Source organism: Gnatocerus cornutus, chromosome 8 (assembly GCF_029298725.1).
Source record: "Gnatocerus cornutus isolate USDA-ARS CGAHR chromosome 8, icGnaCorn1.1, whole genome shotgun sequence".
Lineage (NCBI taxonomy): Eukaryota > Metazoa > Arthropoda > Insecta > Coleoptera > Tenebrionidae > Gnatocerus > Gnatocerus cornutus.
In genome coordinates, this window is record NC_142240.1 from 1,671,534 (window position 1) to 1,691,605 (window position 20,072).

Here is a 20,072-nt window from a genome sequence, read left to right on the forward strand (position 1 = left end):
AAATCTTGCATTGTTTGCATTTTTCAGACACTCTAAATAAAACTACGTCGATGTCGGCGGATTTTCAGTCGGTCGTCGGTCGACAGAAATCCAACGAAATTTTCATTTGTTCTTCTCAAAAACGAAAAACAAACAAATCAACAAAACATTCCCTACTATTAGTCGACATTTCGAGCAGAAACTACGAACGTCGAAAGATTTAAAAAATGAAATATGTAGGTGTGCGTGCGTGCGTACTTACTTGAAACTTTTTTCTTGTTTCATCGTCGCACTGGAACAAATTAAATTTTAATGCAATGTAAACGCGACCACACTTTCGACGAAAACATCTCTATGAATCGAACGACGTCGGAAAAAGAATAAATCGAGAAGAGAACAAATCATGAAACAACACACACCCACCCCGCCCGGCCCGGCCAGAGTGGTGGGAATTTCGATGAATGAACAGACAAAGAAACCAACTCTGTTATCAGTTCTAAGAAAGAAAGCAGGTAGCGGCGGCGGCGAACCTTCGACCGTACTACGGTCAGTTCATGAATTAACCCCGTCCGTTCGGAGTTTATTCATCTCCGGTCCGTGTCGGCGTTTACTTCAAGTGGGTGCTATTTCCATCTAAGCAAGCAAGTGAGTAAGTAAGTTCTCAAATTTTAAATTACGTTAATCGCAAGTGACTCGTTGAGATCGTCAAACGAACAATTTAATTTAACGCCTCATACGAGTTTTTTTTTTTCGTCATTTTGTCGCAAAAAAAAAACTAAAAAACGACTCGCAAAAAAAAATTTTTTTTTTTTCTTCTTTTAAATCTTGTACATTTTCTGACATGTGTACCATCGAAAAATGTCACATCCAAACGATCGAACAATCACAAAAAATCGTCAACGTACCATCTTGGAAAATTTTACCAGGCAACGACCATACCACGTTGAAAACTACCGGTTCTCGTCCGATCACCGAAGTCAAGCAACGTCGGGCGCGGTCAGTACTTGGATGGGTGACCGCTTGGGAACACCGCGTGCCGTTGTCTCTACTCTTTTCTTTTTTTATTAACATTTCTGATGTCAAATTGAGGAAAGACGGAAGGGGTATGAGTGAGATAGGTAAGGTTATGAGTGAGTTGGGATAAAGGAAGGAAGAAGTAGGGTGGGGATGGAAATGGGGCAGAGAAGAGGGTATGTGAGTAGGGTGTTGATGAAGATGGGGTAAAGAGGGGGTAGTTGTGGAAAAGTATGAGTGAGACATTGTGACGGCAGAGTTGGGGAAGGAAGTAGGGAAAAAAAAGTTGGCAATAGAAATTGGGTGGGGAAAGGTAGGATAAGGAGTGGAGTAGATAAAGTTTAGGAGTGGGGTAGATGAGGTAAAGGGTTTAGGAGAGGGTATGAGAAGGGGTTGGGTTTGGAAAAGAGTATGAAAGGGAAAAAGGTTCAAGGGAGGAAAAAAGGATGTGGGGTGGAAAAAGAATATAAGGGGTGTGAAGGTGGAAAAGAGGTACAAAAGTCAAAAGAGGTTAGGGTGAAAAAGGGTATGAATGAAAAAAGGGTAATGAAAAGTGTAAGGGTGAAAGAGGTACAACGGGTGCGGGGGTAGGAAAAAGAGACAAAAAAAAGAAAAATGGGGTATGAAAATAAAAAGTTGGGGTATGGGGGGTTAAAAAGTTTGGGTGGAAAAAGGGTAAGGATATAAGGGGGAAAAAAGGGGAAGGGAGGGGGATAAAAGGAAAAGGAGGGGGATAAAAGGAAAAGGGAGGGGGATAAAAGGGGAAGGGAGGGGAGAAAAGGGGAAGGGAGGGGAAAAGGGGAAAGGTATTTGGGGGGAAAAGGGGAAGGAAGGGGGAAAAAGAGAAGGGTATTTAGGAGGAAAAGGGGTAGGGAGGAGGGAAAAAGGTTGGAGTAGGGAGGGGAAAAAAGGGGTAGGGTAGGGGGAAGGGAGAGGAAAAGGGGTAAGGTTGGGGGAAGAGAGAGGAAAAGGGGTAGGAAAAGGGAAAAGAGGTAGGGAGGGGAAAAAGGGGTAGGGCATGGGGAAAAGGGGTAGGGAGGGGGATAAAAGGCAAAGGGAGGGGGTATAAAAAGGTTGGGTGGGGAAAAGGGGTAGGGAGGGGGATAAAAGGGGTAGGGCATGGGGAAAGGGGTAGGGAGGGGATAAAAGGGGTAGGGCATGGGGAAAAGGGGTAGGGAGGGGATAAAAGGGGTAGGGTATGGGGAAAAGGGGTAGGGAGGAGAGAAAAGGGGTAGGGGAAAAAGGCAGGGTGAAGTAAAAGGGGTAGGGAGGGGAGGAAAGGGGTAGGAGTGTGGAAAGGAAAAAAAGGGGTAGGGGTGGAAAAGGGTTGAGGTGTGGGAAGGTAAAAAGGGGTAGGGGTGTAGGGGGGGAAAAGGGGTAGGGGTGTAGGGGGGGAAAAGGGGTAGGGTGGGGGGAAAAGGGGTAGGGTGGGGGGAAAAGGGGTAGGGTGGGGGGAAAAGGGGTAGGGTGGGGGGAAAAGGGGTAGGGGTGTGGGAAAAAGGGGTATCAAAATATCTTCACTATGAACGCAAAATAGAAAAAAATTAATAAATCTCAGCCGTTCCTTGGTTAGATATCTCTCGGTCTACCTAGGAAATAATTTATAGCAGGGTTCTTCACAACTTTGAAACCACTGATGTTTGCTGTAATCGTCATAATAATAATAACGATGTTTGCTGTAATAATAATAACGAGTCTCAACTTGGAGAAGTACAAAGAAAACGATTAGGGGATGGGGAGGTTGAACATAATAGGGTAAATTAGAACAGAGGCAGAGTTATTGCAAACTGTAGAAGAGTACAAGATGTAAAAAGACCCAAACAAACAGATGCGCATTAGCAAATCGCGTTAATGCTCATCGACAGCGAACATCTGATGTGATGCAGTGGCGTCGTGTCAACACCAACATTGGTTGAAATATAAAGCCACAATTATGGGACGTGATTATAATCTAGAAACTACGCCCTAGGTTTAAAAATCTTCTTTCAGAAATTTTTTAGATACCTTTGCACTCTGATTCGATAATAAAAATTTGCGGGAATGTTCTTTCAAATAGTTGATCTGTGATGCCTATGGTTGGGAGGCCCGTCAAATGTCAAAAATACCTCTCTACCATGCGCACGTTTGGGTTTATGTAGATATTTCCAACTATAATATATGCAAACAGGACATTGTTCACGTGTACGTCCAATAAAAATTTTAGCTCATCTTCCAACCGTTAAAGGGTATCGTTGTGAAGGAACATTATTCGTAACGCCAACCACGCCTACGCTTCAAAATTCAACAAAGTATCCACCAAAGAAACAACAAGTACCTCATTTATGCACCTCCACTTGGGCGATAAAAGAGTTAAAATGATCAGTCGTGTTGAAAAAAAATTCTATCGTTTATTTCGAAATTAGGTATTAAAATTTCGGATCCACTTGTGATGATATTTAACGGTGTTTTTGCTTTCATAGTAAAATAGACATTTAATTTTAATGTTTTTCTACTATATGTGAAAAGATGACCGCAACGCATACAAAGACCCATGTCGCAACAGTTTCTCAGAATCAACTATGCCCTCTTAACGGAGGTATCAATTGGCATCAGGAACCCTTCTCACCAAATGCGACGAATAGGTACATTCTTGACGATAACAAACTTGTTTTTAACATAAATACAGGCCAACAGAATGCTTGACGGGACATCAAGCAGGATCATTTAGACACACGACAATGTATACCACATTCATTTTGGGTAAAAATAAGTAAAAATGGTCAATTGTAGTTGCGAACAAGACGATTTCAATAGACCTGCCGTTATTGGTAAACGATCACCAAAGATTCGCACCATATAACACTCGGGCAAAACTCGGTAGAAAGAAGGAATCAAGAAGTTTCCATGAAAGCGTTACATTTATAATGTTTTACAACCATTGGAAAAATAACTCTTCCGTCTTTACAATTCGTACTGTCAAGTAATGGACCTTTTTAAATGCGACATTGGCAGCAGTTGGAAAAGAGTCCTTGATATGAGAAAGAATTATGAAAAATACTATACAGAAAATGTTGACAAACAATATAACTTATTTAGCAATACAAGAGTACGTGTATATATTTAAAAAAAACACAATAACATAAACTAAATTAATAAATTACAATCATAAATACAATTGTTTAGTATTAATGAGATTAGTCTTTATGCCAAAAGTGAATATGTACTTTTGAAGTGTGCACAGGGCTTTGCAGGACCATTGCTGGGTAACTGTTCATTTCTTTTTTTATGCCTTGCATTTCTTCCTCCAATTTTTGTCTGTTCTGTCTGCTTCTTTAACACTGCTTCTCTCCACATCCTTTTTTAATCCTATACGTTTTCCTCTCAGATTCATCACCCCACATCGTTATTACTCTGGCGCCACCAATTGTTTCCAGTCAGACCAATATTGGCTCGTATGAATAAAGTCGAAGTAAATGCTAATGCTTTAAGTATGTAGTGTATATACTTGGCAAATTGGAGTATATACTTAGTTCCTGTAGAATCTACTACAAGCACATACTCGGACTGAAGCAAGATGCTAAACGGATCAAGCATCTGCATCTCCATGAAGTATATACTTTTTAAAATTACCAATAAAAATGTATTAGAATAGAATATCGATAATTCACGTTTTACGAGATTGAGCATTAAATACAAATTAACGGAATATTGGAGTGTGTTAGGGGGCTACTTGCATTATCAAAAATAAAGGGTAAAAAAAATACTAAATAGCAAAATTTTGTGAATACTACATACATACATTGCATTCTGCTTTAATAATCATTTTAAGTTATTAGACAATTAAATCTCACTTCTTTTTCTCTTATTTTTCTTAACCTTTCTTCGTTTCGCATTTAAAAAGTAAAAAAGGAACTATAGATTTTTTTTAACAAGAAATGCAAACAAATTCGCTTATTCAGGGTGCCTAAAACAGTATGCAGTATATGTATATGCAGCTTCTGCCCCATAAATGAAACAAAAAATCCTAATAATATTTTTAACAAAACCAAAAACAAAAAATATAATTGGAATTTGAATTGAAAACTTGTTACAGATATCTGGCAAAGCCGAAAGTTTAAAAAACCAAAGATGATCACTAATTTTGGATTTTTTAAGCTGTCTGTTTATTATCGAGACGCAAAGAATGTCAAATGCAATGAATGCTGTACTAAAACTATTTTCAAAACGCTTTTTTGTACAAACTAAACAGTTGAGAAAAAAATGGCATTTTGAAATTTCGATTCCATTTGTTAAGACCAATACATTCTGATAGTCATATATCCTTTTTAGCATATTACTTATATACATAGGAAATGTTGTAGCATTTGCCTCGAAGTTGCTTGCTTACCAACTTCAGAGAATGCTTCATTTATCGGTCGTAAGTGTAGTAGATACTCCTACTTCGTCAAAAAGTAAATACTAAAGGAAAGCGTAGTAGATGCTAGACGAAAAGTAAGTTCCGGTAGTACATACTTCATCGTCAAGCATATTCTTCGCGGGTGTAGTATTATCTACACTTTCAGCGAATGCTTGAAGCTACTTACTTCGACTTTATTCATACGAGCCACTGTGTTTTTCTTGACTATGATATCGGAAATAAAAGCTTGCTGTTTAGAGACCACTACTTCGTTTTTTGTTGTCGCCTCTCCTATATCCACATGTAATTAAATTTCTTTTCAAATTAATCAAAACCATACATTCTCATAATGCAAAATTATCTACTTACCTCTGAAAAAATTTAATTATGAAAACATATTCATTTATTTTAAGAAAGATCAAATTCGAACAAAATTTAAAAAATGCTTTTTTACCATTCCACTGTCAGGTCATAAAACTGGGTAAGTACACAAACAACAAAAATCTCCACGTCATTCGTGTTGAATGATTTTTAAACAGAAATCGTTTTCTCTTTCTAACCAATAGCGACACCATACAGAAACCAATTCTCTATCTAGTGTCCTTTGCCCAATGTTGTAAATACAATAAAATCCACTACAAAAATCTTGCATTTAATAAGAGCCTTAATAATACAGAGAAAATTTAACTGAGCGACAATTTTCTAATTTAATCCCTCTATAACAAGCATAATCCGGTCATAGCAAGGTGGGATTTTGATTCTCAACTCGAAAATCGTAAAAAAAACTGTCAAGTCAACTGCGTAAAATCTCGCTGTAATAAAAAACCGAACAGTTTAGAACTTTTTATAAAAATATTTAATTTTGAGAAGATCATCTGGTAGTTTCAAATTTGTGGAAATTTGATCCAATGAAAATCATACAAGAAACGTCAAAGTGTCACAAGTCTCACTTTGAACTTTTTTTTAAATTCATTGTACATATTTGGTTTTCTTTGTCGTTATCCGTAAAATTCAAAGATCACTAAACCCCCGCATGCTGAATAACAACCGCGACCGCAGGCGACGACAGTGTGAAATGTCTCAAGTTATAATTGTGTTGATATTATTGTAGATTTTATTTTTTTAGAAGCTAAACAGCAGTTTAACAAAAAATAGTATAGTAAACCTTTAATGCAACAATCTGTTTGAATTCAACGGTTGTTGTCAAGGGAATGAATAATATCAACCATCTTCAACACTATCGTTTAATAAACAAACCCTATCCAATATTATAGCAATATAAATTAAATAAGAATAGGACAGTGATGTTATAAATGTGGTATAAATTTATTTTTGAGATAATAAATGACGTCACTGGTTTACGGTTGCTGGTACGCAACCGCATTCTGATGTCGATGCATCCACAACTTGTCTGATCAGCAAATTTCCAAGCTAACAATATGATGTTAAAGGTGACTGATTCGTTGCGCAGGGGCATCCAAGTAACCAGTAGCCAATAATGTGATATTGTACAAGGTGTTTAAAAATGTTTGTAGCATCAAGAATGGCTTTGGAATTCCTGTCATGCGCTATTTTGCCGTTTTGTTTTCATAGTGAATATAGTTATGTTCACAATTATTTCAAATGTCACTTACGTCTACGACTTTTCAGTTACGGTTTTGTGTCAAAATTTTAGATTTTCCAGGCTTCAAACCACAACTTGAACAGTGTGTTTTCAAAACTTGCTTTGTTCAATGATTGAGGTTAACTACAAATGTCAGTCGAAAAATCTAAACTCACATTTGTAAAGAGCGGCAAATTTATTTGACATTTCATCGCCAGCCTTGATACTAGAAACATTTACAAACACCTTGTATGTCATTATACAAACTCTTATTTACAAAGTCGAGTTTGCAACACGAGCTCGCTCGCAAGTAGAGTAAATCATTACGAGTGAATAAAAACTATAACATACAGGTGTAATACTATGCTTTATCTACAACCACAAAAAGTAGACACAAACCTTGGATATTTTTGGTAAGTGATTTAAGGTTATATCGCCGCAATGTTTAGCAGAGTTTACAGTATTCATTCAACTCTATCACCCATATTGAAACAGTTTTCTTCTTCAAAATACGCCAACTTTAGTAAATTTTTTGTTGTCAAAATAAAATCTGAGAGTTATCATTGAGTACTAGAATAAATTGATGAAACATTGATTTATAGTAAGCATAACTAAATGGTTTTCAGCCAATAAAAACCCGCGATAAATTCATAACTTCAACGCTGACAAGCATGTCAGGGTGACTCTGATCCGTTCCAGTTTCAATTATGAACATCATCACTTGTTTAAAGCGAACTACGTTATGAACAATTAACTAAATGGTCGTGGATAACCAGTTTTGTTCGTTTTTATAATCTTGGATAAAATTATTGTGGCTAATATAATTCGCCAAGAGTCTAGAACTGCCAAAAAAAACAATCCTTATAATCCAACTCTCAAACCCAAAAGCACATAGGCAACCGTTAAATTGACATTATGGTCGACAATTCATTTAAATATGTACAAATAAAGTTACGACACTAACAAAAATTATTTCTTTAAAGTTCATATTATGATACTAAGAATGAATAGCGGTAACAAAAGGCGAAACAAAAACGCGATATTAAACTAGCACTTACCCGATAGCATGTTGCGGTTGTCTATCAGTATCCTGAACTGTCCTGAATCACGGTTTCAATGATGACGTCAACTTAGATCAGCGTTTGATATCATCGCTCCAAAAGTACACGATGCAGTAACAGAAGCAAAAAATGGCGACTTCAAATCCAGACTTCTCAAATGCACAATTGTAGTTTTTCAAAAAAGGAACACGATACAAACGAAGAAGGCAGAAAAAACCCTGCTAAAAAACGTCACAATTAGACGGGCCCATTAATAATAAGACATTAAGTTACCTTATAGATGATGAGTCCGCAACCAGTTAATTACACATGGTCATCACACCGCCAAAAAGTGTCAAATTTCCTAAGATACCATGTAGAGAACAGATTGCTTCAATTTTTAATGAAAACTTGGAAGCACACTTTCTGTAACCACGCACTTTGTCTTCGACCATCCCTTAGTGTTGAAACAATAACTGTCATGGCGGCACTCCAGTTTCCTGTGTACAAACACATTAAAATTAGTTTTCAAGCAAAATTGGTGTTAATGGTAATTTGACATACGGATGCACAAAATTTAATTTCGGTTTTACACAAACATAAAACGTTAGAAAATAAAGAGGTCGGAAAACTACTTATGAAAAACGCGACTATTAAACACGCCGATTAATAACAATGAGAGATTTAGCTACCTTATCGATGAAAAATCGGGCATCAGCAAATTTCACATGGTTTGACGAAAAGTCCGGCAAATTTTTCATAGTCACAGGTGCCAAAATGTTGCAAATATCCAAAGAAACCAGATAAAGAACAGCGGATGGCTTCGATTTTTCAAGAAACTTGAAAAGACACTGTGTAACCACGCGCTTTGTCTTCAACTTGTGTTGAAACAATGACTGTCATGGCGCACTTCAGCTTCCTGTGCGCAAACACATCGAAATTAGTATTCACGCGAAATTGGTCTTAATGGTAATTGAACATACGGGTGCGCGAATCAACGATATTTATTGAGTGCGCAGTTTGGACTGCGACCTGCATTACCGACATGACATTTACTGGAAAATTTTGGTTTTACACAACGCTAGAAAATAAGGAGGCCGGAAAACTACTGATGAAAAACGCGACTATTAAACACGCCGATTAATAATTATAAGAGATTTACCTACCTTTTCGATGAAAAGTCTGGAAACAGCAAATTTCGCAGTTTGACGAAAAGTCCGCCGAATTTTTCATATTCACAGGTTACAACACCGCCAAAATGTTGCAAATTTCCAAAGAAACCAGATAAAGAACAGCGGATGGCTTCGATTTTTCATGAAAATTTCCAAAGACACTTTCTGCAACCACAAGCTTTGTCTCCGACCACCTCTCTTCGTGTTAAAACAAAGACTGTCATGGCGGCACTTCAGCTTCCTGTGCGCAAACACATCGAAATTAGAATTCAGGCAAAATTGGTCCTAATGGTAATTTAACACACGGGTGCGCGAAACAACGATTTTAATTGAGTGCGCAGTTTGACCTGCGACCTACATTACCGACATGACGTCTACTCCAAAATTTCGGTTTTACACAAACAAAAATCGCTAGAAAATAAAGAGGCCGGAAAACTACTTATGAAAAGCGCGACTATTAAACACGCCGATTAATAATTATGAGAGATTTACCCACCTTAATGACGAAAAATCTGGTATCAGCGATTCTCTCATGGTTTGACGAGAAGTCCGGCGAATTTTTCATAATCACAGGTCACCACACTGCCAAAATGTTGCAAATTTTCCAAAATACCACAAAAAGAACAGCGGATGGCTTCGATTTTTCATTAAAACTTTTTAAGACACTATGTAACCACGCGCTTTGTCTTTGACCACCTCCTTCGTGTTGAAACTATGACTGTAATGGCGGCTGTTGTTTCCCGGGGTGCGTTCATAAAATCAGACATCTGTTCGAGCGTGTGACGTCAGAGTAGTATGATTAACACTCTGAGATTCGCCAGTGTTGTTGCGTTTATGAATGGTTTGCGAGATTATTTAAATGTTCGACAGATGGGTAACATCACCTACAAACAAAACGCAATGGCTATCAAACAAATTTGACCAAAATCATTGATGATTAAATCTTCACTTTTCACACTTTTTATTTATGGCAGTGGTTCTTAACTGGGGGTGCAGAAAAATATTTTTGGAGATGCAGAAGATGCAGTTTGATGTCATAAAATGCATCTTCTTTTTAATAAACAATAAATTTCTTAAAAAATGTATTTTTTTGAACTAAAAAATCCAAGAACACTTTTCAACGGGGTGCGGAGATTTATTTTCAGGTTCAAAGACGTGCGGCCTACCTAAAAGGTTGAGAAACACTGATTTATGGCAACAAAAATTTGATGTGCATTTAAAATGCGGAGCGTTTTTCGCCGAGCACTCTGTGCGTTTTTAGCCGTGGTATTTATAAACGCTCAAAATCGAGTGACAGAATGCATTGGGCATCTTTATGAGGCAAACGATTATTTATACAATTTTTCTTACGTTTTTATGGCACTCATTACCGCAAAGATTACAAGGGTTCGCGAAAGTGCAAGCAACCCCATTGTGTCACATTTTACACAAACTTTAAACAGAGTGATTTTTATGAACGCACCCTAGCAATCAACTGATCGAAACTGCATCATGCGCGAAATTGGTCTTAATGGTAATGTAACCTACGGATGCGCGAATAAATCACGCTATTAATTAACTGCGCAATTACACCCGCGACCTGTATTATCGGCACTTTAGACAATGGTGGTGATTTGTTTGCGTTGTGTCATGGAGGTTAAAATCACAGAAATTACTAAATTTGCGAGGTAGGTTCTAATATTTGGGGTGTACATAGTACTAATTGGTTTTGGTTTGGTTTTAATTGAAGTAACGACTGTAGAAGACGGAATATCGTGATGTCGAAATCAGAAACAAAGAAAAATGGCGAAGGTCATGTGGTTCAGCCAAAACTTTAGTTTAAACGGAATTACTAGAATTGTGGAAGCATTTATAACAATCCTCTGTGTGAAGGTCCAGAATCCTCTTATAAACCACTGGTGCAATAAGTATCTATCAAAAGTGGAGATCTGGTAAGTTGATTGTGTTAAGTAAATTAGACGTTGCTATTATTCAATATTCTTCGTTTTAGATTGCTGTCGTCAGTGTTTGACAATGAAGGTATCTTGCCCTTGCCTTGGCGTGGCCTTTTTGACAAAACGCCGGTCGACAACTGTTTCCAATTAAGATCATTTGTAGAAATCAAACTAAGTGTGGTTTATTCGTCTCAAAATTCAAGACTAGCTTCTAGCTTGACATCAAGAGTAGATGAAGAGGTGCTTTAACTCCAAGGGTACATAAAATACTTTTATATCACTTGTCAATTGAATACTTTTAACTAATGCACACTTATTAGGCTTCTATTCCTCACTCAGGGTATTTAACATTGTAATTAGCCACTATCTAAGGTATTTACTGCCAATGAAGTCTCATATTCCTTTTCTACGGCTAAAAACAACTACGTTCGCGCATTCTGACATTGGCACATGTCGCTAATTATCGAGAAGATCGTTTTTCCAGACACATGGCCGTGTCGAGGCTTTCTGGAGTCATCGCACGCAGTCGGAGTTTATTGGTTTCTACCAATAGTAAGATACATCTCCAGACGGACGATACAACGTGAGTTCACTTAATTTTGACTAGATTAATGTCTGTCACAACCTGTAATCAGCCTCCGCAACTACAAAACTTTTCATTACTCTTCTCACGTCTTTATAAAACTTGTTTCAACGCTTTTACACATTTCATTGCACTCATTGTTTCTACCAATAGTAAGATACATCTTCAGAAGGACTATACAACGTAAGTTCACTTAATTTTGACTAGATTAATGTTTGCCACAACCTGTAATCAGCCTGCGCAACTGCAAAACTTTTCATTACTCTTCTCACGTCTTTATAAAACCTGTTTCAACGCTTTTACACATTTCATTACACTCATTGTTTTGCAGGGCAGTTCAAGATGACGCCCACTTCGACACCTCATAAACACATATTCCAACATTTCTATCATCAGGACACTCACTGGAGGGCACACCAGTCAGTCGTTGTCGGTGGACGTGTTCTTCCACAATCTTGGATCTTTTTCTTCAGTGTTGGTTTTCTTCAAGGACACACCAAGAAGGTGAGTCTTCTTATACCTGGTTTATTAGTACAGCGCTTTCGCAACTGAAATGACGCTTATTTATACAATTTTTCTTACGTTTTTATGGCACTCATTACCGCAAAGATTACAAGGGTTCTCGAAAGTGCAAGCAACCCCATTGTGAATCATTTTCAGGTACTCTAAAGTGGCCAAGAACGCAATTGGGATGTAATGTCGTTATTATTAAAACGAACACTTTACAATTAATCATTTATTTTTATTTAAAATACATTGTGTAGTCTCAATCTACCAATTACCAATTGTCATATTATTACAATAGCAACTATTTATATTTTCTCAAAGGAGGTCAGCCAGGTTGCTACTTCAGCACCTTAGCGCAATACCTGAGCACTACACCTTCCCCCTTTGAGAAAATGAATTTTCTTTACCCAAAAAAGAAAGTTCATTTTACATTTAAATTTTACATTTTTAATTTACATTTACATAAAACTATTACAATTATAAATTAATTATTAAAAATGAATACAATTAAATATTAGGTAAATATTAATTAGATAACATACATTTAAAATCTTACATAAAATAATACCTATTTTTTTTTTCTGAAAACGGCCGTTTTCAACTTAACTATTTAAATTTTTACTTAAAATTAGTTATAATATTTGCTTATTCTATTCTTATGTACTACAAAACTTTTATTGTTACTATCTACTAGCGTACAGTTAAAGTCCGACACTTCCTTCACTTTAAAGGGTCCTTTATACAACTGGTCAAACTTACTGCTACGCGCTTCGTCCTTAACTACAACTAAATCTCCTAATTTTAAATCTATTGGCTTACTGTTTCGAATTGAGTCTAATTTCCGTTTTACCTTACAATTTTCTAAAAATTTGCCTGCTCTCGCTAGGGCCATTTGAAGTCTATATTTCACCTCTTTTGCGTAACAGTCTATGTTATAAAACGGATCTACCCGATTTTGTATAAAGTCTATTGGTAACATTGGTTTTTTCGCAAACACTAACTCAAAAGGGCAATAGTGATGAACTGTTGAGGGAGTTGTATTATTACAATATGTGAAATAACGAATCCACTCATCCCATTCATAACTGAAATCATTCACATACATTCGTAAATATTCATTCAGTACACGATGGTTCCTTTCTACCGTTCCAACTGTTTGGGGTCTATAAGCCTTTGATGTTGCATGGTTAATTTCCAATAATTTTGTCAATTCCGTCATTGTTTCATTTACGTACTCTGTACCCATGTCGGTACGAAACTCTTTCATAGATCTGTACACCAAAATAAAATTTTTAAAAATTGCACGGGCTACAGTTTTGGCTTCTTTATTAGGAATTGCCACGGTTACTAAATATTTGGTCAATTCACACTCCATCGTAACTGCATAACAATTTCCCGAACTCGTTTTCAATAAAGGACCGACTGTGTCAATGATCACAATATCGAAAGCTGTTAAAGGACTAGGTGTTACACATAATGGTTCCCTATTTGTAATTTTAGCTTTGTTAATTTGACACTGATGACATGATTTAACAAATTTTGAAACATCTTTTGACATGTGCTTCCAAAAATAATATTCTCTAAGTTTTGCTAATAATCTTTTTTGACCACAATGTCCACCTAAAATAGGATCTTTATGAAATTGTTCAACTAATGTATTTTGTTGGGTTTTATCAAAAATTTTTGTTATTGGTTTTGTCAATAATATTTTTAAACTTTGAAGTGTATCATTAGCGACTGCTTTAAATTCTGACAGTGGGATATATTCAAATATTTTACTATCGAGCTCGAGCTTAACTTTTTCAATTCCCTGATCACCAGCTAATCTTTCAAGCTTAGAAAATACCTGCGCTAAAGCAAGCTTTTCTTTAATGATACTACTGCCTATACTTATTTTTATATTTTTATGCGCGCTTTTCTTTTTTGTATTCTTTAATTCTACACTAGGATACCGAGTATCCAAATTAAAAAACAGTTTTGGCAAACAATATGCTTCAAAATTTTCGATTACTTCATAAGCGTGTACTTCTTGTATTTGTTTATGTTTTTCTGTTTGTATATCTGATACCTTTTGCTTCGACATTGACCTTGTTTGCATGGCAGTTATTTGAACTTTACAAAGTTGCATTTCTTTTAAGTCGTCTAGGTCAAGTCTAGAAAGTGCATCGGCTCCGACATTGTCTTTTCCTTTAATGTATCTAATCTCAAAATCAAATTCTTCTAAATCAAGTCTCGTCCGTGTAAGTTTTGAACTAGGGTTTTTCATTGAAAACAAATAAACCAAGGGTCGATGATCCGATTTGACGACAAATTTTTTACCGTAAACATAAGGTCTGAAATGTTTTATAGCCCAATGAATGGCAGCTAATTCTTTCTCAATTGTTGATTTATTGATTTCACCCTTTGTAAACGATCTTGATGCAAAAGCTATGGGTAATTCACTGTCTTCATGAACTTGACTTAAAACAGCACCACAAGCAATTTTTGAAGCGTCAGTTGTTATTATAAATTCACGGTCAAATTGTGGATATTGCAAAATAGGCGGATTAATTAAAGCGTTTTTAATTTCAAAAATGCATTTTTGCATTCGTCATCCCAATTGAACTTAGTATTTTTGCGCGTTAACTTATTTAAACAAAATGAATGTGAGGCAAAATTTGGAATAAATCTGCGATAATAATTACAAAATGCTACAAATCTTTTTACTTCATCTGCATTTTTTGGAATTGGGTAATTTTTAATAACTTCAAATTTTGATTGGTCGGGTAAAATACCTTTGTCTGTTATATGATGACCTAAATACGTTACTTCTTTTCTAAAAAATTGACACTTTTCTGGATTCAGTTTAAGGCAAAATTTTCTACATGTTTGAAAAATTGATCTTAAATTTTTGATATGATGTCTTTCAGAACAACCTGTAACAATTAAATCATCCATGTACATGAATGCTTTTTCTGGTGATACCGCAGCAAACGCAATGTTCATCATTCGTTGAAAACTATTTGGACCTACTGATAAACCAAATGGTAATCGTTTAAATCGGTATGTTCCTGAATCAACTGTAAAACTTGTTAAATCTCTTGATTTTTCTTCAAGGCTAATTTGATGAAAACCTGACATTAAATCTAAAACTGAAAACCATTTTGCTCTTCCAAGTTGATCAAGAATGTCTTCCATTCTCGGTAGTGGAAAACGATCTGCCATTAATTTTTTATTAACTTGCCGAAAATCTACTACCAAACGCCATTTTTTGCACCCATTTTCTGATTTTTTTCGGAACCAATAAAACTGGAGAATTATAGGAACTTACAGATGGTTCGATAATATCACTTTCTAACATTTTTGAAACTTGTCGATTTATTTCTTCTTTTTGTGTATGAGGGATTCTATAATTTTTAATGTAAACTGGTTGGCTATTAGTAGTTTTTAAAGTCTGTTGATAAAAGTTATTATGTGTAAGGTTATCTGATTTTAAAGCAAATATGTCTTCGAATTCTTTACATAAATCTGATAGATCATTTTTTACAAAATTTGGACAATTTAAATTTAATTGTTTCATAAGATTTTCAGTTCTGCTTTCCTCCTCGTTTTCTATACTATAAACATGATAGTTTTCCAAATTTTCGCAATCAAGTTTTAGATTTCTTACAATAATATCTTTATTTGTGGTATTAATAAAAGTTATGAGACCTTTATCGCCTTTCACAATGGTACGTTGATTATAGACACCTTCCGCAATTTCTTGACAGTTTATAAAAGAATTTTGACCTGAGTTATTTATAGTTACTTCTCTAGTTACTTCTGACCATGCAGGAAAAACAAAACAATTAGCTTCAGGACCGTTGTTTAAGTTTACTAAAATTTTTTGACTTTGGTTTGATGAACCAGGAAAAGAATGAATTGTTAAAGTCCAATTTGAGTAATCAATTATGCATTTGTAACGTTGCAAAAAATCTCGACCTAAAATACCATGAACCGGAATAGGAAAGTCATCGTCAACAATTTGAAATTCTTGAGTAACATATTCGTCAGCATTAAAATAAATTCTGGTGCGAGTTGCAATATTGGAATTTACCACTGAGCTTGTAACTCCATGGATTGTGCAATGCTGATTATAAATTTCATTACTTCCTACTTGACCTAATTTAATAACTGAAATGTCAGCTCCCGTATCGACCAAAAATGTACAAAATTTATGAGATGTTTCTAACTGAAAAGATACAAAATTTGCAAATGATAATTTAAAAATTTTTATTGTCGATTTTGATCTGGCTCCCCCATCCGAGAAGGGTGGGGGCGAGTAGAGTTTTCCGAATCCATTGTTCGAACACTCGCCGAAAAATTATTACTTCTAGATCTTGAGTTAGTTTGATTTTGGTTATTATTACTGTTATAATTATTACTGTTATAATTATTACTGCTATAATTATTACTGTTACAATTATTACTTCTGCTTTGAGAACGATTATTTTCATTCTGGAAATTGAATCTACTTCGTTCGTAATTTTGGTTCTGCCAATTTCCACGACCACCACGTGAATAATAGCCGCGATTGAAACCATTTCCGTGTCTAAAATTTTGATAATTACCACGTCTTCCCTGATGCGTTCTACTATAGAAAACACTGGCATTATTAGTTGTCTCACTATCGATAGTAATAAATTTTACAATGGCATCATGTAAAGTTGCAAAATTACCGGCTTCCATTACAATTTTTGTCTTATCTTGACGTGCGGATAAAGAAAGAGTACGAATTGCCCTGGTCTTCGCAAAGGTCTCGGCTGTAACGGATGGTATTCTTTCCGAAATGTAGGCATTTTGTAGCTTCGATGCAAGTTCCTCTACGTCTTTTGTAAAAGAATTTGCATCCTTGCCATTTTGCTTAAGTCCCTGTAACTTCGCTTCTATTGTTAGTGATTTTTCGCCCTTGCATTTTTCTTTCAATATACAAATTAACCCGTCTATGTCCGCAATATTATCTGTTACAGCAAGCCTAGCTTTTCCGGATAATCTGGTTTTTACAAAATTTATCGCGTCGTGGCCATTACAATTCGCTTTAAGTAAATTTAACGAATCAATGAAAGAATTTAAATCAGTCGAATCACCGTTAAATGTTTTGGGCAACAATTTGTCCCCCAGATTAAAGAACTCCAAAACGGTTAAAGGCATTTTAGTAACTTCCAGTTCAGTTTCTTTTGATTCTGACTCACTCTCTTCAGATTCACTCGAACTTTCAACCTTTATACTCTCATCTATTAATTGAGTGGGTTCGCTTGGCACCACTAAATTTGTTTTCAACACTGCAAACGCCTTAACAGTCCTATCCCTTATGTATAAAAAAGTTCCCAAAACCACTTTCTGCTGATCGGGGCTAAGCTCTTGCCAAAATGGCTTAATTAAATTTACGAACTTATTGTATTGGGTTATTAAATTTTGAATTATCTCAGCCCTGACTTTGCTTTGTTTTGGTACTTGGGATTTTAAAGCCCTTTTTGACTGCTTTACATGTTCTTCCTTAATCACAATTAGTTTGGAATATATTTCCTTCCACATAAAATCGATCTATTTATACTTATATTTAATCAAAGTCAAATTAAAAATCAAAATCAAAAATAAAAATCAAATTAAGGAACGACATGCAGAAATAATAATTAATTACTACTTATTTTAACCTACTTTTGTCATTCTGCTGACTCGTCAACTGGAGTTCACTCACTCGCACTAGCACTGACCCATTTTGCAGTCTTCGTCCTACGTCTGGCTGATGTTCCCAACAGATCTCCTGAGGTTTTCCAATTCGATCTGCTGTTGGATGGTTCTTCTTATTCCACCTCGAGCCCTCTGGACCAGCTTCCAAATTCCATAAATGATGATCAGAACCAGGATACAAATTAGCAACCATTCGGTGCGACTGAATAATTGCACTTGTGTGGCTTGGTTGGATCTTGTACCCGCAGCTTCCACGATGATTTCCTCAGTTTTCGATTGTCTGGGCCCACTCATTCTTAGCTGTTCTTTTTACTTATCACATCACTATTTCTTGTTACTACAACTAACAACTATTCACCCTTAAAAATTGTCTCATTGTCACGGTCGCCATGTAATGTCGTTATTATTAAAACGAACACTTTACAATTAATCATTTATTTTTATTTAAAATACATTGTGTAGACTCAATCTACCAATTACCAATTGTCATATTATTACAATAGCAACTATTTATATTTTCTCAAAGGAGGTCAGCCAGGTTGCTACTTCAGCACCTTAGCGCAATACCTGAGCACTACAGGGATAAGAGCCAGGTTTAGAATAAGAATTAAATCGGAATTAAAGTAAACACAATCATATGTTTGTTCCTTTTTATTAATCAGAATGAAATTAATCGCTGTCGATTTTAGTGAAATTTTCAACGTCGTCGCTTTCCTCCAACTTAATCACAAATTTCGGAAAATTAGGCGACACATAACTGTCTTCAACTTGTTGAGCATGTTTACTACAGTTTCTCCACAAATCGGGTACAATTTTGGCGGCTTCTGTTTGAATCAGGTCCACCACATTCGAGCTTAAATTTGGAAAATTGTTCATCTTTCGAATCGATCTTTTCAGAGAGCTCCAAATTAATTCGATGGGGTTTAGAACACAGTAAGAAGGAGGCAGTCAAAGCACTATGTGGCTCTGTTCCTTTGCCCATCGTCATTTCTAAAAATTTCTAAATCTTTAATTTAGTATTCAGTAAAAATCAAAAGTGTAAATGTAGGTATAAATCAACCTTTTTGTTGGGTGAATTTATTTAGAATGTTTACTATCGCGTCAAGCATGAGAAATTAAATTTATTTGCCATAAATTAGTTAGATTTTTGTTTTCGTTTAAGAGAATTAGTCGATTTTACCATTAAAAATAATTATTTTCGTGAAACGATTTAGTTACGATATCTATGAAACAACAAATAAAATATAGATATTTACATAACAAGTGCAGAAAGTGACCAATTTCGCACGAGTGTAAAATTAGATACACGAGTGCAAGAAACACATTTTCCGACGAGTTATGTACACTTTTTTACCTACGCCCTTCTATCATCAGAAAGAAACCTTAAGTCTCGACAATAGTTCATCTCTTATACAGGTGTCCCAGAATTAGTGTCCCATAGAAAAAAGGCTTAAGAAGGCAACAATTCTGAACCAAAATTTTGAAACAAAAATTTTCTAGCTCAAAAAATAATCGAGTTAAGACAATTTCAATAGTTACATTTGTTTGTGAAAATTACTGTCAATTTTGACAGGTCTGTTCGGATATATTTATATCACACTAGTGACTTTTACTTTCGTAAACAGATGTACGAAATCATCAACTTTTGAAGTTTTTTAACCGTGTGGAAAATGCCACATTCATATAGGGTTAGGAAAAAAATATTGTAAATACTGCTAAAGACCTTATTCACTCCGTTCTTAGATGAAACGAAAGCTAATCATTGCTCTATGTTAACTACTTAGGGAACCGCAGGGCAAAGGGCATACGCAAGTAACGTTACAACTGTTGTCAAAATTTTGTTTTAACTATAAATTGTTTTTTCCAACGACCCCATATGAAAGTGACATTTTCCACACGGTTAAATGACTCCGAAAGTTGAAGTTTCGTACATCCATTTCCGAAAGTAAAAGTCACTAGTGTGATTGGAATATATCCGCACAGACCTGTCAGAATTAACAGTTATTTTGAAATACAAATGTAATTCTTGAATTTTTGTCTCAAATATCTAGACGATTCACTGTAAAACAACATGCATAATGGTAAAAATGAATTGGTTAAGTCGTTTCTGACAAGACAATTTTGACAGGTCTGTGCGGAAATATTCATATCACACT

At 35.7% G+C, this 20,072-nt stretch overlaps 1 non-coding gene across 1 annotated transcript; it reads left to right on the forward strand.

Moving 5' to 3' along the window:
- The first annotated feature begins 904 nt into the window (after nt 1–904).
- Nucleotides 905–1,024, forward strand: LOC148169351 (5S ribosomal RNA). The gene has a single exon (XR_015770689.1). It is a non-coding gene; the product is annotated as a 5S ribosomal RNA (ribosomal RNA).
- The last annotated feature ends 19,048 nt before the right edge of the window (nt 1,025–20,072 follow it).